We start from the raw sequence: 26,174 nt of genomic DNA, 5'->3' as shown, positions 1-26,174 counted from the left end.
TGTTTATCAAAAAATATTTGCAAGCTACAACAACTAGGATTTCTTATTATATTCTTTAAACTACAGTCCAGTTAGAAATTTGACTGTAAGCACAAGGTCTGGTCCACATCATAGCTTATTCAAGCCAAGATCTGGTTTTCAATGTTGTAGCAAGAAGTCCCCTTGTGTCACTGAATAAAAAATAAATACAACTAAAAATTTGCAAGTGAATAATGCGACACAATTGTGTGATCTTTGCATTCAATTGTGATCAATTGTGTGAATTTACATTTCAAATGTAAACTCTTTTGTGTGTGTAACCATATTGTTCATTCAAATTTTCCAGTTCTCGCACCAGGCAAAAATCTTAAAACACTGTAACCATGCCGCTCACATAATCTGGTTTGAAACACTACAAACAAGTTACAGTATGTGCTACAAACAGTAAAGCATGTGCTGACAATTTAGCAAAAGTACATTATGTTGCTTCTTGCATGTTTCGCGACACTTTCAATGTGCAATGTCCAGTAAGTGGCGCTAATCTGTAACAATCTGGCAACATTTTATTACACTGAATGTAGTATATAATATCTGGGAAATTAAATATCTCAAGAGTGGCACTAAAGATTAACACTACCACGTATTAAAATGCCTGATAAAGTAGCTTTCATGAGCACAGGGCTGTTATGATTACAGCCGTTACCGAAACTGCTGTTTCTGCCGCTCTTAAAGTGCCTCCTGCTGGCAGAGAATAAGTTTGCACTTTCAATAAGCCTGTCTGCTGTTTTATATTTGCATTATATTCATATATATATTTCCCCCAGGGGAAGTGCTACCACACATAGAGTGTAAGTCTGTGGGAAACACTGAGTTTACTAATCATGCACTATGGTAAAAGTGTTTTGAGGTACACAATATTGTGCATGGAATCGCACAAGAACAAATCTTTAATAGTTCTTTTTATTACCTGATAATTTCCCCCTCATAATTTGTGTGAAAATCATAATTTGTGTGAAAAAGAATAACAGTTCTTAACGTTTTACTGCAACTAGTGTTTATTTCAACTGAAAACAGCAGATAATTAAATGCGTTTTTGGAGTTGTGCAGACATGTACATAGAGGAAAAAAATTTTAATCAGCATTGGTTGTAAACTAATTAGCACTTTTTGAAAGCTGTTCGGCCAATAAAATTTGACCAGAACTATTTGCTGCATTTAAGGCAATCATGCAAAAAACAATAATGTCCAGCATCTTCACCATCATTTGTCATTTGTGGCAGTGAGTTAACTTTGAACTGGCTACAGCCCAGAAACCAATGACACACTTCGGATGGATTATACTCCATTGACTGCCATTAGGAAATGAGGATCACTCAGGTAGCACATTGAAAAGCTAGAAGGATATTCTTGGAGGTGTGTTAACATCGACAGAGGGATAAAAGATATTTTCAACAGTCCAGACTTGTAGAGGGACTACAAGGTAAATAAGGCACACAATTCTGCCTTGACAGAAGCTCCTTATAAAAGGAAACTGTGTCAAGAGAATAAAATTGTTATTGCCTGTGGGGTGATTATGACTTTAGCTCTTTACAAGCACAGTCGCACATACATGGAGCTTAAACAGTGTTTGAAATGATGTCGTACTGTAACCAGAGGGAATAAGGCTATAACATATAATGAATGCTTCTATAATAAAAGATTCTCTTGATAACTACTGACTATGGGGAAAGGCATTTGTGGTCACAGCATGGACGTATAGGAGATATTACATATGCACTTGCGTGTGCAAAGAGTCTGTCACTGCAAATAATAAAAGGTCGGTCCTCGAAATGAACAAATATTGTAAGACTGGGCTTCTGGGTTTCGTTTCACCATTATATTTCACGTATTTGTTACCATTTATTTTAATTTATGATCTTGCAATAAGTCATTATTACAACATTATTACACTGTGACAGTGTTCTTAGACTTTATACTGACACCTACTTGTGTGGATGCAATATCACACAAATACAAAGGTTTTCAGTAAACGATGAGTGTAAAAGTACAAAAATAATTGTATCTGTCAGTTAGGATTCATTTTTTTCCAAAGACAAAGAGTTAGAGGAAACATTTAATTAAGGTACGCAAGTAGTATTTGTCTGGTCATGTGAATTCAACATGGTCTCCACCGTAAGGAGGGACACACATTGTGTAGAATAAAATGGCTTTTCCTGGACTACTGACATGATGGGAGTCATCCTCTCATTTATTGTATTCTTTTACTAATTTTAACACAATTTACACAAAAAGTGTAAAACATTACTTGAAGGAGCTAAGTGTAAGCTTCTACACTCCTTTGACATTTATTCTACCCAGAGTGAGGGATCAAATGTCAAGAAGATAAAATAACAAAGCAAAAGCTAACCAAGGAATACAAACCCCAATCCTGAGTTGCTGGAAAAACGGTCAGGGCCACCCCAGGAATTCACTCAGTGGATTAAACAGGGTTTCTGCAGGATTTTTTAACTCAAATCTAAGACTTCTTTTTAAGACTTTTTTTAAAGGGTTAGTTCACCCAAATATTAAAATTATGTCATAATTGACTCACCCTCATGTCGTTCCAAACCCGTGAGACCTCCGTTCATCTTCAGAACACAGTTTAAGATATTTTAGATTTAGTCCGAGAGCTCTCAGTCCCTCCATTGAAACTGTGTGTACGGTCTACTGTCCATGTCCAGAAAGGTAAGAAAAACATCATCAAAGTAGTCCATGTGACATCAGAGGGTCAGTTAGAATATTTTGAAGCATCGAAAATACATTTTGGTCCAAAAATAGCAAACACTACGACTTTATTCATCATTGTCTTCTCTTCCGTGTCTGTTGTGAGCGCGTTCACTGCAGTGTAGTGATATCCGGTTCGCGAACGAATCACTCAATTTAACCGGATCTTCTTGAACCAGTTCACCAAATCGAACTGAATTGTTTGAAACGGTTCACGTCTCCAATACGCATTAATCCACAAATGACTTAAGCTGTTAGCTTTTTTAATGTGGCTGACACTCCCTCTGAGTTCAAACAAACCAATATCCCGGAGTAATGCATGTACTCAAAAAGTACACTGACTGAACTGCTGTGAAGAGAGAACTGAAGATGAACACCGAGCCGAGCCAGATAATGACTCGTTCTCGAGTCAAGAACCGTTTCTGTCAGACGCGTCCAACTCGAGAACCGAGGAGCTGATGACACTGCGCATGTGTGATTCAGCGTGAAGCAGACTGACACACAGAGAGTCTGAAACGGGTAAACCATGGCTCATCATCGCCAATGACGCCATTACGTCGAGCGCAAAAGAACCGGTGAACCGTTTTCTTCAACCGGTTTATTGAATCGAATTGTCCGAAAGAACCGGTTTGCGGAAAAGAACCAAACTTCCCATCACTACAGGTGATCCGAAAACCGATGCAACCTGATCTTGACTCAAGAACGAGTCAATCTTTTGTTCATTATCTGGCTCGGCTCAGTGTTTATCTTCAGTTCTCTCTTCACATCAGTTCAGTCAGTGTACTGTTTGAGTAAACGAATTACTCCGGGATATTGGTTTGTTTTAACTAAGAGGGAGTGTCAGCCACAATAAAAAAGTTAACAGCTTAAGTCATTTGAGGATTAATGCGTATTGGAGACGCGAAGCGTTTCAAATGATTCAGTTCGATTTGGTGAACTGGTTCAAAAAGATCCGGTTACATCGAATGATTCATTCACAAACCGGATATGATAAACTGCTTTGTTTTGAACTCTCTCACAACAGACACAGAAGAGAAGACAATGCTGAATAAAGTCATAGTTTTTGCTATTTTTGGACCAAAATGTATTTTCAATGCTTCAAAAAATTCTAACTGACCCTCTGATGTCACATGGACTACAACCCGAATTCCGGAAAAGTTGGGACGTTTTTTAAATTTTAATAAAATGAAAACTAAAAGACTTTCAAATCACATGAGCCAATATTTTATTCACAATAGAACATAGATAACATAGCAAATGTTTAAACTGAGAAAGTTTACAATTTTATGCACAAAATGAGCTCATTTCAATTTTGATTTCTGCTACAGGTCTCAAAATAGTTGGGACGGGGCATGTTTACCATGGTGTAGCATCTCCTTTTCTTTTCAAAACAGTTTGAAGACGTCTGGGCATTGAGGCTATGAGTTGCTGGAGTTTTGCTGTTGGAATTTGGTCCCATTCTTGCCTTATATAGATTTCCAGCTGCTGAAGAGTTCGTGGTCGTCTTTGACGTATTTTTCGTTTAATGATGCGCCAAATGTTCTCTATAGGTGAAAGATCTGGACTGCAGGCAGGCCAGGTTAGCACCCGGACTCTTCTACGACGAAGCCATGCTGTTGTTATAGCTGCAGTATGTGGTTTTGCATTGTCCTGCTGAAAAAAACAAGGCCTTCCCTGAAATAGACGATGTTTGGAGGGAAGCATATGTTGCTCTAAAACCTTTATATACCTTTCAGCATTCACAGAGCCTTCCAAAACATGCAAGCTGCCCATACCATATGCACTTATGCACCCCCATACCATCAGAGATGCTGGCTTTTGAACTGAACGCTGATAACATGCTGGAAGGTCTCCCTCCTCTTTAGCCCGGAGGACACGCCGTCCGTGATTTCCAACAAGAATGTCAAATTTGGACTCGTCTGACCATAAAACACTATTCCACTTTGAAATAATCCATTTTAAATGAGCCTTGGCCCACAGGACACAACGGCGCTTCTGGACCATGTTCACATATGGCTTCCTTTTTGCATGATAGAGCTTTAGTTGGCATCTGCTGATGGCACGGCGGATTGTGTTTACCGACAGTGGTTTCTGAAAGTATTCCTGGGCCCATTTAGTAATGTCATTGACACAATCATGCCGATGAGTGATGCAGTGTCGTCTGAGAGCCCGAAGACCACGGGCATCCAATAAAGGTCTCCGGCCTTGTCCCTTACGCACAGAGATTTCTCCAGTTTCTCTGAATCTTTTGATGATGTTATGCACTGTAGATGATGAGATTTGCAAAGCCTTTGCAATTTGACGTTGAGGAACATTGTTTTTAAAGTTTTCCACAATTTTTTTATGCAGTCTTTCACAGATTGGAGAGCCTCTGCCCATCTTTACTTCTGAGAGACTCTGCTTCTCTAAGACAAAGCTTTTATAGCTAATCATGTTACAGACCTGATATCAATTAACTTAATTAATCACTAGATGTTCTCCCAGCTGAATCTTTTCAAAACTGCTTGCTTTTTTAGCCATTTGTTGCCCCCGTGCCAACTTTTTTGAGACCTGTAGCAGGCATTAAATTTTAAATGAGCTAATTAAGTGGATAAAAGTGTAAAATTTCTCAATTTAAACATTTGCTTTGTTATCTATGTTCTATTGTGAATAAAATATTGGCTCATTTGATTTGAAATTCCTTTAGTTTTCATTTTATTAAAATTTAAAAAACGTCCCAACTTTTCCGGAATTCGGGTTGTACTTTGATAATGTTTTTCTTACCTTTCTGGACATGGACAGTAGACCGTACACACAGTTTCAATGGAGGGACTGAAAGCTCTCGGACTAAATCTAAAATTTCTTAAACTGTGTTCCAAAAATAAACGGAGGTCTTACGGGTTTGGAACGACATGAGGGTAAGTTATTAATTACATAATTTTAATATTTGGGTGAACTAACCCTTTAAGACCTGCACAAATAAATTGAAATCCTTATAAGCAGGGTACGGCAATGTCTATAGTAACATATTAAACTGTAAAATGACTTTAAAAAGCATAATTAACTGTTCAGATACAAGTTTTCACACAAAAAAAAAAGTTATAAAATTTTAAAAAGATTTAGCCTTTAAGTCACCCCGTCCCGTATACGGAACGCCTATGTTGACTATACTATATTACAATCAAATCTAATCTAATCTTGACAAACTATATATCGTTGGAAAGGTCTAAGACTCCCAAATATATATTTTACCAATATGTTTTCTAAAAAAATATGTAGGAAAAGTAATAGATTAATTTATGACAAGAGTGCACCCTCAGAAATCTACATTACAAAATGAGTTTTGACCTTTGTTTAAAAAAAAAGACTTCCTCGTTGCCTTTTTCTCTATCGCATTTTAGAAATCATCAGAAGTTATATATCACTTGAAACCATAAAATCTCAAAATTCATCCTTTAAAACCCATTTTAAAATCAGACATTGCATTACCATGTAAATGGCATATCAAAATCATTTTACAAAATGTTTTCAGTCATGAATTATAAAAATTTAGGTTTGTATCATGCACATTCAAGTCTATCTTCAAAAACGTGAGTGACAGTTAAGGGGTTAAAACCATTTTTAATAAAATGGATGAATCAAATGTATTAATCGTCCTATATAAATTATTATATTAATTTAAACAATTATTATCAATAGATTATTAAATGTAATTAAATAACATACAAAGTGAAAGTGAAGTGACATTCAGCCAAGTATGGTGACCCATACTCGGAATTTGTGCTCTGCATTTAACCCATCCCCCCACTACAATTTCTGCTGGCCCAAGATTCAAACTCACAACCCTTCGATTGCGAGTCCAACTCTCTAACCATTAGGCCACGACTTCCCCTTATAAATACATTTTATTGTTTTTTTTTTATAATACAGTATCTCATTATCGAGCCACCAGTTAACATTTACAGCTCTGCATGTTTGCAGGGTAAAAAGAAAATTGATCAAATTTCACGTTGGTCCAAACAAAAACAAGGCAAGGCAAGGCAAGGCAAGTTTATTTATATAGCACATTTCGTACACAATGGTAATTCAAAGTGCTTTACATAAAAGAAAGTAAAATAGTAATGAAGAAAAACAATAACAAGAATAAAACAAGCAATTTTAAAACTTTTAAAATTATTAAAACTGTACTTATTTAAAATGAATTTAAAACAGTACGAAAATGATTTTACATAAAATTAAATTTAAAAAAAACAGTGAAAATATATATTGCAATCAGTTCGGACATTGCACAGTGCTCATTCAATAAATGCACAGCTAAACAGATGAGTTTTAAGTCTAGATTTAAATGTGACCAGTGTTTTAGCACATCTGATCTCTTCTGGAAGCTGATTCCAACTGCGGGCGGCATAGTAACTAAAGGAGGACTCCCCTTGTTTTGTGTGAACCCTTGGTATTTCTAACTGACTCGATCCTAATGATCTGAGTGCTCGGTTTATATTCAGTGAGCATATCTGCAATATATTTCGGTCCTAGGTCATTTAGTGACTTATATACGAGTAAAAGTACTTTAAAATCAATCCTAAATGTAACTGGAAGCCAGTGTAAGGACCTGAGGACTGGTGTGATATGCTCAGATTTTCTGGTTCTAGTCAGAATCCTGGCAGCAGCGTTCTGGATGAGCTGCAGCTGTCTAATGGTCTTTTTGGGAAGGCCGGTGAGGAGCCCATTACAATAGTCCACCCTGCTGGTGATGAAGGCATGAACAAGTTTCTCCAAGTCTTGGCTGGAAACAAAAGATCTAATTCTTGCAATGTTTTTTAAATGATAGTATGCTGATTTAGTTACTGCTTTGACATGACTATTGAAACTAAGGTCTGTCTCCAGAATCACACCAAGATTCCTGACTTGATTTTTAGTTGTTTGACCCCTAGAGTTAAGGTATGCATTCACCTTGAAGACTTCATCTTTGTTTCCAAATGCAATGACTTCAGTTTTTTCCTTGTTTAACTGAAGAAAGTTCTGGCACATCCAACTATTAATTTCATCAATGCATTGGCAGAGGGAGTCAATTGGGCTGTAGTCATTTGGAGATAAGGCTAGGTAAATCTGGGTATCATCAGCATAGCTGTGATAGGCAATTTGGTTCTTTATCATTATTTGACTTAGGGGAAGCATATACAGGCTAAACAAGAGCGGTGCAAGAATTGACCCTTGTGGGACTCCGCATGTCATGGACGTCCACTTAGACTTATGCTCTCCTAGACTCACATAATAGCCTCTCCCTTCTAAGTATGACCTGAACCATTTGAGTACCATCCCAGAAAGCCCGACCCAGTTTTCCGGTCTCTCTAGTAGTATGTTATGATCGACAGTGTCAAACGCAGCACTGAGATCTAGCAATACCAGCACCGATGTTTTGCCAGAGTCACAATTTAAGCGAATATCATTTATTATCTTAATGAGTGCTGTCTCTGTGCTGTGATGCGGTCGAAAACCAGATTGAAAATTGTCCAGGTATCCATTTGAGTGTAAGTATTTGTTCAGCTGATTAAAAACTACCTTTTCTATAATTTTACCTATAAAAGGAAGATTAGATATTGGTCTAAAATTGCTCAAAATGGTGTTATCAAGATTGCTCTTTTTCAGGAGGGGCTTAACAACTGCATTTTTTAAGGAGTTTGGAAATGTCCCAGAAAGAAGTGAGGCGTTCACCAGTTCTAAAAGATCTGCTTCTAAGCAGTTAAACACATTTTTGAAAAAAGATGTGGGAAGTGTGTCAAGATAGCAGGTTGACGATTTTAGGTGCTGCACTATGTCTTCCAGAATTTTGCTATCAATTGCTTCAAAAATCGACATAGTATCTTTTTTATATTGTGGCCTAATCTGTCTGACCTCTGCATTACTTGAGGATGTGCTAATCGCCTTCCTGATATTGATGATCTTCTCAGAAAAGGAGGATGCAAACTCATTGCATTTGCTGTCTGATAGCATTTCACTGGGAATCTGACTTGGGGGGTTTGTCAGTCTCTCAACAGTGGCAAAAAGAGTACGAGTGTTATTTAAGTTACTGTTTATAAGGTTTGAGAAGAACTTCTGTCTAGCTGTGGCTAGTTTAACATTAAAAGCATGAAGGCTGTCTTTGTAGATGCTATAGTGAATTTCAAGTTTTGTCTTCCGCCACATCCGCTCTGCTTTTCTGCATTGTCTTTTCATAGTCTGAACTGCTGTTGATCTTCTCCAAACTGATTTCTGTCTGTTTGTTTTCTTTCTGATTATTATTGGAGCAATATCATCAATAACATTCTTAACTTTTGAGTTGAATGAATCAAGGAGAGTATCAACAGAGTCTGCAGAAATGCTTGGTGTTAAAGATATAGCCTCCATAAATAGTACACTTGTGTTCTCGTTAATACATCTCCTTCTGACAGAGACCGATCTAGATTCAGTTGTAGCAGACAACAAAATTTCAAAGAAAATACAGAAATGATCAGATAGTGTTATGTCCTTAATAACAATGGATGAAATGTTTAGACCCCTACTGATGATTAAGTCTAGAGTGTGTCCACCTTTGTGTGTGGGTCCATGCACATGCTGAGTCAAGTCAAAAGTGTTTAGAACCGTTAACATTTCTTTTGTAGTTTTGTTTTCTGAATTATCTATGTGAATATTAAAATCCCCTGCAATAGCAAAACAGTCAAACTCTGAGGAAATCATTGATAACATTTCTGTGACCTCTTCAACAAAGGCTGGAGAGTATTTTGGAGGCCTTTAAATAATAATAAACAGAATGTGTGGAGCACCTTTCAGCACAATCCCTTGATATTCAAAAAACAAGTACTGACCAAATGACACTTGCTTGCATTGATAGACATCTTTAAATATAGCAGCTACACCCCCACCTCTCCTAACAGTCCTGCAGACACTCATGTAAGTGAAGTTAGGAGGGGCTGCTTCATTAAGGACTGTTGCATTGCAGCTGTCTTCAAGCCATGTTTCGTTTAGAAACATAAAATCCAGATTGTTTGTGTTTATAAAGTCATTGATTAGAAATGATTTATTTTTTAGTGAGCGAATGTTTAAAGATGTTAACTTGATGGCTGTGCTTTGTGTCTTTACATCAATTTTAGTTTGATGCATAATAGGCCGCAGATTAAATGAGTTTGCCCTTCGGCTTGAGATGGCCTTAGACTTTCTATCACGTGATAAAACTGAAATAGAGAAAGCTACAGTCACACTGGGTTCCCGCTTGTTCAGTAGGCATTTGTGAATGTTGCTGTTATTATAGCGGGGACCCAACACATATCACTGAGAGCTGCTATCAGTTGTTTTTGGTTCACCTTCAGCAGATAGAGGGTTTGGGCCCTGCCGTTGTGGCAGCGGTCGGAGAGCTCTCGCAGGAGCAGGGACCACAGGCTTTGGTGGTTTTGGGGCCTGACGTTTTTTTTTTGTGATATCTGCGGGCTTGCAGCAAATGAGTGAGAGAGTTTAGTCCCAGCAAACACCAATTCCTCCATTTTCTGTGAGAAACACAGAAGTGGAGATGCTGGAGAAAGTGATAATGTGTCTGGTGAGATGGGCTGTGTCTCTGGTGTTTCCGGTGGCTGTGATATGTTGTCCTGGCTTCCCTGGCTGTTTTCCAGAAAGTCATCCCTGGGTGCTGAATCTTGTAGCTGTTTTGATACATCACAGTCAGTCTGTGAGGAGGTCTGTGGGCAGGGCTCAGTCGGGATAGTGTCCATGAGCAGTGCTTGTTTTGGCTGTGTGGTGTTATCAGTGTCCTTGTGGGATATATCAACCACATGATGACTCGGACCCGGTGTGTGTGTGTGCTGAATGGATTGACACACTCTGCTGAAGGATGACGGAGGGAAAAGTAGATATTGTCCTTAAACACTCTAGCACCAAGTTTGTTTGGGTGGAGGCCATCCGGTTTAAACTATTGTCTATGGCCCCAGAAAAGATTGAAGTTGTCAATGAAATTCACTCCTTTTATATTACAAGATCTTTGTAGCCATGTGTTCAGCCCAAGCAACCGTGAGAACATATTTGTTCCCCTTGCTGGGAGTGGTCCACTGATGAACGACTGAACTTTGAGTCTTCGAAGTGTTTCAAAGAGTTCACTGAAGTCCTTCTTAAGGAGTTCTGACTGCTCTTTCCGAATATCATTCTTCCCCACATGGATGATGATTCGATTTGCAGTCTTGTGCTTCATCAGAATGTTCTGAAGTTCCTTGTTCACATCAGAGACCGTTGCTTGAGGAAGGCAGCATGTTGTTGTAGTCCTGCTACGGATGTTTCTGATAACAGAGTCACCCACTATCAGAGTCCTTGGCTCGGCTGCGCTCTGAGCTGAAAGCCGCTGTCTGCTCGTCCTTGAGCGCCTGTTAGTAGCGATGTTAGCTGCTGGCTGATCAGATCCATGTTTAAATACATTTGGGGATTCCTCACCCACATTCATTAATGCTTCAAATCTGTTCTCAAGATGTATAGGGGGTGGTTGAATGCCAGTATTCACAAGCCTTGTCATAGTCGAATCTGGGGTAGAGGAAGCTACGGCAGCAATACGAGAAACTCGTGACAATCTGATATTTCGTGTTCCTTTGGGTCTCGCTCCCTGTTTGTGCCATCGATTAGTGTGGTGATCAGTTTCGGCTTGTTCCTCTACACTTGGTATAAACTGTTGAGATTCAGAAGATTCATGGGACTCACCGGCTGTATGCTGAGAAGGTCCATGACGACGATTTGCTAAGTGTTCCGTCTGTTTTGGAATTCCAGCAAGTAACTTTGTTTCAAGAATCACAATCCTTTGTAGAAGTTTGCAGCAGTTCATGCAACAAGTAGATCCAACAGGAGGCATTTTTTCTCTCTTCTGTTTGAATGTAGGCAGTTGTTTTCACCTCTCTGGAATGTAAGCTGCTGGCAGTGGGAGGCAAAGTTTTCTTTTTGTAGTATTATTCCAGTCCCAAAGAGTTTTTAGTTTTAGCGTTTGTGCCAAAAAATCTGTTTTTTGAGCACTGTGCTGATCTGCTGATGTAGAAATCTTAGAAAAATCTTAGAAAAATCAGAGAAAAGTACAGAAATAAGAAGCAAAGCGCAGAGCAGTAAGCTAGAACGTCCGAACGGTAGCAAAGCCGGAAGCAAAGTTGAACAACCCTAAAAAAAACCAACCCTAAAACTGTGTTCCTGCAATACCGGAGGCTGCAGTTTCAGGACCAACTATGCCAACTTATTTTTAATGTAAGAGCTGGCATGAACTTGAGTGTGTGAGGCGATGTCAGTGTTCTAAAAAACACACTTATTTGTACTCCAACTGTTTTACCGTTTACTGCACTTTGCTAATTGGGTCATACATCAGACGCGACGTGAAGTGCTGCGGCTATTGAAGTCTTTCTATCTAAGAAAACGAAGTTAAAACCAGAAAACACACACTCACTCACATTTATTTATATATATATATATATATATAACTACATAATTCCTTATAAATAATAATACACAGAATTTAATAGCAAGTGCTATGAAATAGTATGAGTTGTTAATATATACATACAAAAAAAATAAAATAAAATAAAAAACAAGAAACTCCGGTATTGCAATAAAACAGGCTTATTGAAAATGCACATTCATTCTCTGCCAGCAAGAGGCACTTTCTAAAAGGCAGAAATAAAGTGGTTTCCCCAGTAACAGCAGAACACAAAGCAGCACAGCACTGGACTTTGAAACGTGTTGTGTTTATTTAATGAAATTATAGCTATATTAAGTTTAATCATCACATTAAGCCATATTGCAATTCCGTCTCCAAATTACCTCTTGAAATCATAATTGAAACTTTCTTGTACAATTCAATACTTTTTATGGCCTTAAATTTGATACTCAACTAAATTTAAGACTTTTTGGGGACCCATAGGACCCCTATTAAATGCATGAGGATGAGCTCCAGTCACAGCGTGAGTGTCTGTATCCCACAAGGTCTTTGTTGTTGCAGTACCTTGACCAAAATAAGGGAAAGTTTTGATATTGGCTTTATCACTTCATTACCAAACCACTTATTTGAACCTCCTTCAAGTTGTGAATTTCACAGTGATCACCACCATAAAAATCTCTTTACCCCTGACTGAAAATTAAGTGGTTATAAATGAATTCCAAATGGTGAACCTTCAATAAATGTCATACTCTCAATTAAGGTATATTTTCTTCAGGAAAACCAGCTGAAATTACATTTTAACAAATAAAATCAACAGAGACCGGTGCTGTACTCCAAGGACACTGCCTTTTATGCAAATGTCCATGCTTAAATGAAGAGTTTGGTTCCAAAACGCTATAAATCCATTTTGATTAATTTGAGTAAAAATGTGTTTTCTTTACCAAGAAAGTGGTAAGATGAAAACCGATATTTGCAGTTTCAAACTTTCACATAGCATATTTAGGTTATAATAACATTAGAATTTCTAATCCAAATTTAGATTTTCAGAGATTTATTCTTAAATTTTATTTTCCCTCAAAATGCAAATGTGCTGTATATATATGCTGTATTAACAAAAACATAAATAGCATTATTAAAATACTGACAAGCTACGCAATATCGCACTCATAATCAAATTAGACTCATCTGCGATTATGAACGTGATATTGCAAAGTTTGTCGGTGATCTACGGCTCTGTGTATTAAATACCGCTCCTCCTAGGTTTAGGGGTAGGAATTGGGTTAAGTCTATATTTTTGGACAGTAATGTTGTTCCAGGATCATCAAAAGATGTTGATCCAGGAACATGTCTTACTTGGCCAAATCATTGCGACCATCATTTTACGGGGTCTGGTGTAGACACGGTGTTGAGAGAAATGTACTTAATATCAAAGGATCTGCTAAATGACCATACTAATTTATAATGGTTAAATGTAAATACAAACCCGATTCCAAAAAAGTTGGGACACTGTACAAATTGTGAGTAAAAAAGGAATAGAATAATTTACAAATCTCAAAAACTTATATTTTATTTACAATAGAATATAGGTAACATATCAAATGTTGAAAGCAAGACATTTTAAAACGTCATGTCAAATATTGGCTCATTTTGGATTTCATGAGAGCTACACATTAGTGGTCTTCACGGACACGTCTATTATTTCAAAAGCTGGACCCGGACCCGTGTAGATTTGAGAAATGCCTACCCCGGACCCGATCCGGACCCGTCTATTATTTGAAAGCTGGGCCCGAACCCGCCGGGAAGACACAGACCCGACTGGACCCGATTGTCACATATTCCACCTTAAAGGGTTAGTTCGCCCAATTAGCAAAATTATGTCATTAATAACTTACCCTCATGTTGTTCCAAACCCGTAAGACCTCCGTTTATTTTTGGAACACAGTTTAAGATATTTTAGATTTAGTCCGAGAGCTCTCAGTCCCTCCATTGAAACTGTGTTTACGGTATACTTTCCATGTCCAGAAAGAAGTGTTAATTTCGTCACCTATTTTTAATTTAGTCTTAGTCTTAGTCTTGTGCCAAATGTCCTTGTTAGTTTTAGTCATATTTAGTCATTCACATATCTTTTTTTGTCAGTCAAGTTTTAGTCGACTAAAAGTCTTTTAATTTTAGTCTAGTTGTAGTCAAAAATTTTTAGTGTTTTTTTTAAAATAACACATTATTACTGATAAACATTTCAGTAAAAAAAGTGTTTCACATATCTCAAACATTGGTTAAATGTCATAATTACCTGACAAAATACACTTGTTGAATGATCTTTGTTGGATGCAAATGTTAAATGTGTCTGGTTTTCAAATTCTGATTTAGGAGACACGTTCACAAATGATTAACCTGATCACATTTTTTTACTTTATTGATACTGCTTTTAATCGTAATGCAAAGACCGGTCATTGGGACATAAGCTGTCATATACAATACAAGAGCCTGAGCAGCAACAGGAAATATAATTTAACACAAAAAGCCTGCCTAGACGGTGGACTTGCGCTCAGGAATTTTTTTTATTTTGTATTTTTTGAGCGGCGTGTGGACAAATTCTTTTTACGCACACACTATTTTATTTCTTGATAACAGACCGCTGCTAACTATAACACACAAATATCGAGCCTCTTTCTTCGACCTAGCATGTCGTCGTCGCTCGCTCATCACTCGTGTTCGCTTTGGGTGTTGTGCGTTCAGCAGTTTCGTGTTGCAGCCACAGGAGTATGAGACCTGTAACTTGAGCAACAGCGGGAAGCCGCAAACTCGTTCTGAATTTTTTAAGTCGTAACAGTTGATGAAAAAGCTGAGACGATTGTAGACGAAAATGAAGAGAGATTTTATCTTAGTTTTTATTTTATGCAAAACATTTTCGTCTCGTCTTTTTTCTGCAACAATAATGCATGTTAATTTAGTCTTAGTCAGCGTTTTTGGACAGTGGTGCAGTCTTGTCATCGTCAAAAAAGGTTGTTGACGAACATATTTCGTCTCGTCTCGTCTGACGAAATTAACACTACCAGAAAGGTAAGAAAAACATCATCAAAGTAGTCCATGTGACATCAGAGGGTCAGTTAGAATTTTTTGAAGCATCGAAAACACATTTTGGTCCAAAAATAGCAAAAACTACGACTTTATTCAGCATTGTCTTCTCTTCCGTGTCTGTTGTAAGACGGTTCAAAACAAAGCAGTTTGTGATATCCGGTTCGCGAACGAATCATTCGATGTAACCGAATCTTTTTGAAACAGTTCACCAAATCGAACTGAATCGTTTTAAACAGTTCACGTCTCCAATACGCATTAATCCACAAATGACTTAAGCTGTTAACTCTTTTAATGTGGCTGACACTTCCTCTGAGTTCAAACAAACCAATATCCCGGAGTAATTAATTTACTCAAACAGTACACTGACTGAACTGCTGTGAAGAGAGAACTGAAGATGAACACCGAGCCGAGCCAGATAATGACTCGTTCACGAGTCAAGAACCATTTCTGTTGGACGCGTCCGATTCGAAAACCGAGGTGCTGATGACACTGCACATGTGTGATTCAGCGTGAAGCAAACCGACACACAGAGCGTCTGAACCGAACTGATTCTTTTGGTGATTGATTCTGAACTGATTCTGTGCTAATGTTATGAGCACAGGTAAACCGAAGGCTTGCAGTCATCGCCAATGACGCCATTATGTCGAGCGCAAAAGAACCGGTGAACCGTTTTCTTCAACCGGTTTATTGAATCGTGCTGTCAGAAAGAACTACGGGTGTTTCGAAAACCGATGCAACCGGTTCTTGACTCGTGAACGAGTCATTATCTGGCTCGGCTCTGTGTTCATCTCTCTCTTCACAGCAGTTCAGTCAGTGTACTGTTTGAGTAAATTAATTACTCCGGGATATTGGTTTGTTTTAACTCCGAGGGAGTGTCAGCCACATTAAACAAGTTAACAGCTTAAGTCATTTGTGGATTAATGCGTATTGGAGACGCGAACCGTTTAAAACGATTCAGTTGATTTGGTAAACTGGTTCAAAAAGATCCGGTTACAGCGAATGATTCGTTCGCGAACCGGATATGACAAACTGCTTTGTTTTGAACTGTCTTACAACAGACACGGAAGAGAAGACAATGCTGAATAAAGTCGTAGTTTTTGCTATTTTTGGACCAAAATGTATTTTTGATGCTTCAAAATATTCTAACGGACCCTCTGATGTCACATGGACTACTTTGATGATGTTTTTCTTACCTTTCTGGACATGGACAGTATACCGTACACACAGTTTCAATGGAGGGACTGAGAGCTCTCGGACTAAATCTTAAATATCTTAAACTATGTTCCGAAGATAAATGGAGGTCTTACTGGTTTGGAACGACATGAGGGTGAGTTATTAATGACATAATTTTCATTTTGGGTGAACTATCCCTTTAAATTGTTATTACAAGTAAATAAACCTGTTGCGAAAAATACAGCTTTTTGTCTTACCTAATTTAAGGAGCCGTAGTCTCTCTTTCTTGTACCTGACTGTCTGTGATGCATTACAATCCTTAGACAAGAAAGTTATCCATATTATTCCGCTCGTTATTGCAAGTCCAAGCTTAATCCATTCATTATTTCAGCTTCAAAAGTCCACTTGATGTCACGGTGACAGATGACAAATGCAACTGTGCACATGTACATTCTGACTCGAGTTAACGCGCATAATATCTTTGACTGTTTGCCCTATAATTGAACTATAATAACAATTGCTCGTTCAGTGCCACGGCTGCTGACATTATTTATTTGCTATCATCTTTGTGCTCTCTGCTCTGCGTCGAGTCTGAATCTGACCACTAAAACTTTCATATTAAGCGGTTCATTTATATTATTATAAAAATGGGAGAAAATGTAAAGCGCGGTTTGGCGATTGAAGTCATTGAAAAGTTAAATGTACATATAAGGAACAGCTGAAGGACCAATTTGCAACTTATAAGGTCAATGGGGAACATGATTGGGTATAAAAAGAGCCTCTCACAGAGTGGCAGTGTCTCTCAGAAGTCAAGATGGGCAGAGGATCACCAATTCCCTCAATGCTGCGGCAAAAAATAGTGGAGCAATATCAGAAAGGAGTTTCTCAGAGAAACATTCATCATCATACAGGAATGCTACTGTAATGGAAATCACAACATGGTCTCAGGAATACATACAGAAAACATTGTCCGTGAACACAATCCACCGTGTCATTCGCCGTTGCCAGCTAAAAAGGAAGCCGTATCTAAACATGATCCAGAAGCGCATGTGTTTTCTCTGGGCCAAGGGTCATTTAAAATGGACTGTGGCAAAGTGGAAAACTGTTCTGTGGTCAGACGAATCAAACGTTCTTTTTGGAAAACTGGGACGCCATGCCATCCGGACTAAAGAGGACAAGGACAACACAAGTTGTTATCAGCGTTCAGTTCAGAAGCCTGCATCTCTGATGGTATGGGGTTGCATGAGTGCGTGTGGCATGGGCAGCTTACAGATCTGGAAAGGCACCATCAGTGCTGAAAGGTATATCCAAGTTCTAGAGCAACATATGCTCCCATCCAGACATCGTCTCTTTCAGGGAAGACCTTGCATTTTCCAACATGACAATGCCTGACAACATAATGCATCAATTACAACATCATGGCTGCATAGAAGAAGGATCCGGGTACTGAAATGGCCAGCCTGCAGTCCAGATCTTTCACCCATAGAAAACATTTGGCGCATCATAAAGAGGAAGATGCGACAAAGAAGACCTAAGACAGTCTGAGCAACTAGAAGCCTGTATTAGACAAGAATGGGACAACATTCCTATTCCTAAACTTGAGCAACTTGTCTCCTCAGTCACCAGACGTTTGCAGACTGTTAAAAAAGAAGAGGGGATGCCACACAGTGGTAAACATGGCCTGGTTCCAACTTTTTGGAGATGTGTTGATGCCATGAAATTTAAAATCTAATTCTAAATCTAACATTTTCTCAGTTTAAACATTTGAATAAAATATTGAAATTTGAAACTTTACATCATTGCATTCTATTTTTATTCACAATTTGTTTTTTGGAATTGGGTTTGTATCATGAAGTTACACAGAAACTGATGGCTTATGTTTCCTTCATAAATATACACTTCTCTCTGTGGAGAGGAAATAAGCATAGCTTGATGTGCAGTTTATTTAACTTTATAGAGCTGAATCCTTATGAGGAACACTGGTATTTATGAGCATGAGCATGGTGTGTTCAGATGTTTCAGAAAATGAAAAAATGGTTTTCTGACCTGGTTTCTCAAATGTTTATGGACTTAAATCAGTTCATTTAAAACAACATTAACATATCCTAACAATGCAGTAAATTTGGCATTATAAACATTTGCCCTTTAAGGGAGTCTGTGCAAACGCAATTCCAATAGCATTTAATATAGTAAAAAAATGCTTAATTAGAAGCCAAGCATCTTAAAAAGACTTCAAAGGTGTATTTAAATTACATACTGTAACAGGTCTCATGGATAGGCAGATGAGTGTTGAAAACTACTTTTGCAAGCACTTGGCCACAAGCTTTATTGCTGGAATGAAGGTGTGTAATGAGAGGTGGAAACTGTAAATGGAGAAATCTTCTACTGAATACGGTGAGGATTGAAAGAGGCTTCTGGATTATCCGAGATGGTGCCAATGGGGGAAGAAGTAAGAGGGGTATGTATGTATATATATATCACATTTGGGCACAAACAGAGAGAAGTAGGTTTTATGAAAATCAAATGCTTACAGCATAAAATAAAAGCTGCTTGGACCCCTAAATATCTTATTCAGATTCCCAGCAGAAATGCTAATTAACAGTGAGCTCAATGAGCTATGTTTATTTCATTTCCACTGTACTAAACACATAATCACAATGTTTAGTAAGAGATAAAAAGGCAGCAAACAAATAAATGTCACAGCAGACTCTAAACATGAGGATTTGAACATTTTAATTGCACACATCAGTGGAGATACAAGCTGTAATTAGTCCATTAACTTTACAGTGAATTGTAAGGGTAGAATACAATTAAGGAGGTCAATCATAATGTGTATTAGGAATCAATAATGGAGAGGAAAAGCTGAGAAATTCCATTTTAAGTTATTTCTGAAGTGATTTCTTAATATACAGTATTCTCCAATAGCCATGTTTTCATAGCCATAGCCTAGAAGTAGCACACCTGCTAGCTCACAGGTTGGCCAACCAATGAGGTGTACATCTTAAGAAAGTTTTATCCATTAGCATTCCCTCCATGAATTTTGTAATGTTAAAATCAGTAATATTAATTTAGCCTGTTAGCTTAGCATAGTTTAACTGGTTAAAAAAAGCTCTCAGCTAGTTATAACAAGATGACAACATGTTGATCTACTATGACTAAGCCTAGACCTTGAATCTTGCATAGCTCAGAATTTACAATTTACAATTTAAAGTTGTTTGAACTAGTTACCTGAGCTGTAAATGTCACATGACTATTTCACTGTGGTTTCTTGGGAAACTGACATCCTAGCAACGCTGACTAGCTGATGGCACACACTTGGATTGAGCCGTGATGCTCACATGAGGACAAAGGTTTGTGTGCAGATTGTGACGTGATCCCCTTTAGGGATGGGATATTAGTACTGGGAAGTGTTTGCAAAGAATGAATAACTGACTATTTATAATTCAAAATGTCATTGAATTTTTATGATTTGTTACCATGACATATTAGATGGTGCCTTGTGATCCAAATTTTAACTACACATGGATACTGTACATGGTAGTATTCAGTACGGAACAGCACTCAGTCTTCTTTTCGGAGGGGATGTAGCCTGCGTTCAAAAACAGCACAACTGATGTAACGTAATGGAACAGAACACATTTGAACTACATTTATTTTTACCTTGACAAGCCATCTTGAAAACTCATCTGACGTATATGTGCTTTAACCAGCTTTTATAAATAGCACAGGCGGAACTCGCACCATCAAACATTTTCCTCCAGAGAAAAAAAGAGTTACAACTAGACGGTAGTATATATCTTTGCCAAGTCCACCGCCCCATCCCGGTGCTTCTATTTGCAGGAGCAGATTCTGATAATACAATGCAGCAGGCCAGAAGAGTGAGCTCTTCAAATCTCCTTAATTTCCTGTAATCTGGCTCATAGGCAATCGACCAGGAGTCCCACATCCCCCTGGGCAGTACAAATACCTCGCTACACACACTCACACAGCTTAACAGGCTGCAACGCACACCCAACATAACACATGACTGTGCCCATTCACATCTCAGCTCTTTGAGATGCAGTAAAGAGGGTCAGTTTGCTGGAGTGCAGATATGTCACTCTCAGCATGCAGTTTCGCCATGGCTCTTTGGATCGACTGGATTAAATTAATTGAACATAAGCAGACCAAGCCAGTAAGCTTGATTAAATAATGATTAGTAGCTTGAAAACACTTTCGCTGCTTCAGTGGTGGAATGGAAAAGTGAATGAGTTGCTTTCAGATGCAAGCGGAGCAGATGGCTGATGTGTGCGTTTATGCTGTTTGTTTGGTCTTGTCGGTGACAAAATTAAAGTTGATATGCTCTTTGGGGTTTGGGGTGGGGGATAAGGATGCTACTCTTGTCCCCTCAAGTCTCGTGTCTGTGACTTTTCTCACCTCCTCTCCTCAGCACCCTTGTCTCTCCTCTTTGCATATCCTTTTATCGCATCTATCCCCTCTCCTCATCTTTTGACTCCTCTCTTTATATCTCCCCTCACCTCCTTTCTTTTGCTCTTCTATCCATCCATCACTCTCAGTTCCTTGTCTCTCTTCATCATCACTCAACTCCTCATCTCCTCTTGTCTGTAATCTCATATTTTGACTCCTGTACATTTGGTTTACCCTTACCTCTTCATTGTTTGACTTCTCTCATCTCCTTCCTCATCTGTCTCTAATTTACCTTTTTTTTCTCTCTTTTCCTAGTGCTGGGCAATTTGACTAAAAAATGTATATCATTTTGTTTTTTCAAAATTATGCTGGTTTTCGGGTATATGACGGATTTTTTTTTTTTTTTTTGCATGAATAATCAGGTGTACAATGCATTTTCTGCTGGTTGATATTCCAAGACATGCTTGCGGCTAAGGTGCTGGAGTAAATTGCTCGTGTTGCCGCCTTGGCGACAATTTTAGCCCGACAGCACTTGCATAAAATGGATGTTTGGTCGAAAAAACCTCCAAACAACAGACTAGGCTCCTCTTTTTGGCTGTAACACCTGTTTCACACATACTCCATCTGCAGTGCATATCCAGTCCGCAGCACGGACTCATTGTGCTTTCACATAGGACGTGTTTGCAGTCCGCTACTGATCCACGTCTGTTTAGTCCACAAACACAACATTTGTTCATTGTTTTGATTTTATATTATGTAAAAAAATATATATATATATATTATTTTTTTCAGCATTGTGAGTCTTTTATCACAGAACAGTAACAATCTTTCATCGTTATAGACATTAGTTTAAACTCAATAAATATAAACATCGCATTATTCATGCATTTTACTTCTAGGTTTGTATAATAAGCTGCTCGAGCAAACGGCAAAACATTAATTGGATCAAAAGGCAACACAATAATTAGCCTATGACTTTTCTTGTTAAAATATTTAAAATTAAAACACCACAGACAGAAACAGTCTCGTGCATTTTGCATTTAAATCTTTATTACAAGCAATCCCATGGGTCTTAATGAACTTTGTTTTTCTGCTTCCATAAAAGTGAACATATATATTGTTTTCCTTGTTTATCTTAAAGTGCTATTGTTCTGGTTTTAAACCTAGCCAAAAACCCATGTGTTGCGTGTGAAACATAGTAGGCTTTAATTAGTATACATTTATTGTGAAATGACTCTGTCAATCCATGTTCATTTTTTCAGCGAACAATGCGCTATCACTTTAATTCAGCGCCCGCAGCACAGCAAAAATAGACTCAGTACGTAAACAATCGCTGCACTGCTGCAGACGCACAGCTCCTGGAACGCACTGACGGACCGCAACCTCGTGCAGCTGGAATCCGTTAATACGCACTGCGATCACGATCGGCCGATCGTTAATGCGCATCTCATCAGTAAAGCCGGTTCTCTAATCAGCAGTAAATTCCATCAGGTGCGTGATTTCACATAGAGCAGCTGTTACTACACAGAGCCGTTGTTAACTGAGAAGATGCGCAAATCCACGTTCATTTTCAGCGTTTATTTGCGCATCTTCTCATTTAACAACGGCTCTGTGTAGTAACAGCTGCTCAATGTGAAACCACGCACCTGAGGGAATTTACCGCTGATTAGCGAACCGGCTTTACTGATGAGATGTGCATTAACGATCGGCCGATCGTGATCGGAGCACCCCTATTAGTTAACAGACGTAAAAGATCAGCCAGCTGTTTTTTTTTCCGTATATATTCATATTCAGATTCTCTCTCTCTCTCTCTCTCTCTATATATATATATATATATATATATATAGAGAGAGAGAGAGAGAGAGAGGGAGAGAGAGAGAGAATCTGAATTAAAATGTGTTTGATTTAAGCCTATTTCAAAATTTTTGTCATACAATTATATTGCGCATACAGCTCAACTAACGCGATCGTTATAAAGTTGTTTAAACAACAATACACTTTTACTTGCATGTATTTGACAATCGGAATATCAGATATTTAATTCCATAGCTAACACATTTGTGAATATGGGCCTAATCTAGGCTATCCAGGGTTGTTGGTTTTTTTTTAAAATTGCATCTGAAAATGACTTTGTGCAGCTCATTCATATGTGCGCTCTGGCGCAGATACGCCTCTCGCGATGCTCAGCTGTGAACGATTTAAAAATGGGTGCATTCGACTTGAAGCACAACCTCAGATGGTGGTATGATTCGCTCTTTTGTTGTTCTGTTTTCTTTCAGGATCAAAAATACAACAAATGAAAGCGTTTATCATGTATTTCCGACTGATGAGAACTATGCATATACATATACAGTACATATAATTCAGTCAATTTTGTATTTTATTATGAGATATTTTATTCTAATGTGATCAGTGACTCAAGCACTGATGGACCAAAGAGCACGTATTTCGACATTTGCAGTAAAAACGTGAAATATAAATTCTCAGAAAATGCATTTAATACCAATATATTGAAACGTCTGTTTATATACTCCATTAATAAAGGAGTCCAGACATTGGAAAAAGTCCACATGCGTTTTATATTTAATATGAGGGAAATAGACATACATGCATGCGTGACACAAAAAATATTTAACTTTTAGGTAGCAATAATTTTTTAGTAATTCTGTCAATTACACTAAGGTTATTATTACATTGTCTGCTATATATTTGCTTCTTATTTATTAAATACGGGCAATTGATTGATAAAACATTGATCAAAATTAAGATAAAATTTATAAAAAATGAATATCTTTTAAAAAGAGTTTTCCATAAATAACTTCTGCATGACCTGGCAATAAAATTTGAAAAAAGTGTTTCTAATGTGATTGGCTTAACTGATTTGATTTCGGGTGCGGGTCGGGTGTCAGTTCTATTTTAAGCGGGTCGGGTCGGGTGCAGATTTTAATTAGTGCTGCTGTCGGAAAAAGGGTCGGATGCGGTTTTAAGCACTGCGGGTACGGTCGGGTGCAGATTTACAAAATCGGACCCGTGCAGCTCTCTGCACCACGCCTCGCAGTCGCTGCTCAGAAGTGCAACATTGTAAAGGGTCCGTCTGAAACGGTGTCACGCGGCCGCAGCGAACGTTGAGTAATTAAATACACCGGTATGGCGTATATATCACCTCACATCCTACCCTCATAATTTGACTCCCCTTTCTCTGTGGTTTATATTGTCTCACCTTCTCACCTCAGCTTTCGACTCTTCACCTCCTTTCTCTTCATATCGTCACCTCCTCTCCTCGTATTTCAACTCCACTTTTCTTTCTTGATCTTTCCACTCACCTTCTTCCCCAACAGAATCCTCTCAACTCCTCATCATTCGACTCCTCTCATCTCATCTCCTCTACTCATCTTGTTTTTCTTTCTCTCTCTCCAACTTGTCTCTCCTTTACTCTTTCATCCCTTCTTCAAATGTAACCCATCTCTGCTCCTCATTTCCGGTCAAATTTGCTCCCCCGCCTCATCTCATCTTGCCATCTTGCTTGTCTATGCTCTTTATCCCTTTTCCGCCATTTTCATCTCTTATCACTCTTTCGCTGCATCTTTCCCCCCTTTCTCCTTTCTTATAAGTTCAACATCCCTTCTCTCCTCTAATTTGCATGGTATTTCGGATTGGCCTAGTCTGCTCTTGATGCTAACAGGGCCCAATGCTTTGGAAACCCACTGCCCAGCAACCCAGACCGGGGAAGCAAAATATTTCCATTAAATTAATTAACACCTGAAGGACTGAGGTGGGCTAAACACTTCCTTCCACACAAACAAGTCCTCTCACAGAGAAGAGGAAGTCTCATCAGAATGAGGTATGCGCAGCACAGACGCCCTTACATACAAACACACATAAACAAAGTTACAGCCAAACCAGTACTTGGCGCTCAGATCAGTGTTAGGTTTGTTAAGGGACAGGACCGAGGGCCAGACTCCAAACCCTGTGAATAAAGTCCAGCCTCTCATCACTTCATACAAAGGGAACTATTTATCTCCAGCCTACTACTGATACAGATGACAGTGATTTTAACTCTCTCTCACATACTGCCCAGTGTTAAACAGGGAGAGAAGTGTGTGTCTTACACTTTGAAGTGAAGGTAAGTGATGTTTAAGAAAAAGTCACGCCAGTGGCGGATTAAGACTCTTTGGTGCCCCTAGGCAATGACACCTAGAGTGCACAGTGGTTCACGCAACAATTTTAAATATTGTTAGTGAAAATATTTATGAGATGGTACATGAGATGGGTAGCCTATATTTTTCCAAATGTCTCCTTTTGTATTCCACTAAATAATAACATAAAGATCCAGTAGACAAGGTTGTGATGACAACGTCTTCTGAAAAAAAGGCTCTTGAACTAATTTTAACTTGAGCGCTGAATTTTAGACTGCTGTGAAAAATGATAAATGAGATGTGAGATCTACCATCAAACACTGTGAAAAACAATGGAAAAGCAGTACAGTGGGATACACAAATGTGTTCTGTCACACCACGTCTCCAACAACTTGTGCCAGTCTATACTGGATGTGTTAATTTCGAATCTATTTGTCCTGTTAGGAATGTTCGATCCAGCAATGATGTGCAAATGTAATTGGTTTTCTAGATCATGAATGAATCGTCTATAAAAATTGGCAAAGCCGAGGAATCGTTGCAGCTCCTTGATAGTGGTATAATGATTTCAGAGTCATTATGACGTTTCTTACTGTTTTGTATCGGGTGTGAGCAGAGATCTCCAGGGTTTTGGAGTCAGCAGAACTCTTTAAGCTCTCTCTGTGCAAAAGTTGGAAACTGGGAAGTAAATAAAGCGCATTTATTGTAAGCAGGGATGAACGTTTCCATGGTATGAAATCCACAACCCAAGGTGAAATGAAAGCTTAACTCTGTACAAGATGACACGGTTGAGCCACAGAAAATGCACTGAATTTATCGATGCCCAAATCAGGAACATTCATGGAAATCATTACAACAGCGATTCTGTCCAGTCCCATTAATGCAGGGTTTTTTGATACTAAAATACAAAATGTCATCTGTTTTCTAACATTAATTTATCAGAAGACATGATGTGATAAAGAAACTGAAGATGTAGGGCCCTATCATACACCTGGTACAATGTGGCACTGGGCACGGCGCAAGTGTTTTTTGCTAGTTTCAGCACAACACAGTAATCATTTTCACATCCTGTGCCACGTTGTTTAAATGCATTTGTGCCCATTTGTGTTTCCATGGGCGAGCTGGTATAAAAATGAGGTGTGTTAAGGCGCATTGTTGGTGCGTTGCTATTTTGAGGCAACTGAAATAGACTGCGTCATTGACCAACTGAAACCTAGTCTAAATTCAATGGCGCAATAT

At 38.4% G+C, this 26,174-nt stretch overlaps 1 protein-coding gene across 2 annotated transcripts in view; it reads right to left on the bottom strand.

The window, feature by feature from the left end:
* Positions 1 to 26,174, bottom strand: part of LOC132133404 (N-acetyl-beta-glucosaminyl-glycoprotein 4-beta-N-acetylgalactosaminyltransferase 1-like) — a 221,713-nt gene that overhangs the window by 142,637 nt on the left and 52,902 nt on the right. The gene's annotated exons all lie outside the window — the stretch shown is intronic.

The sequence above is a fragment of the Carassius carassius genome, chromosome 50 (assembly GCF_963082965.1).
Source record: "Carassius carassius chromosome 50, fCarCar2.1, whole genome shotgun sequence".
Taxonomy (NCBI): domain Eukaryota; kingdom Metazoa; phylum Chordata; class Actinopteri; order Cypriniformes; family Cyprinidae; genus Carassius; species Carassius carassius.
This window is presented reverse-complemented; position numbering and strand designations above follow the sequence as displayed.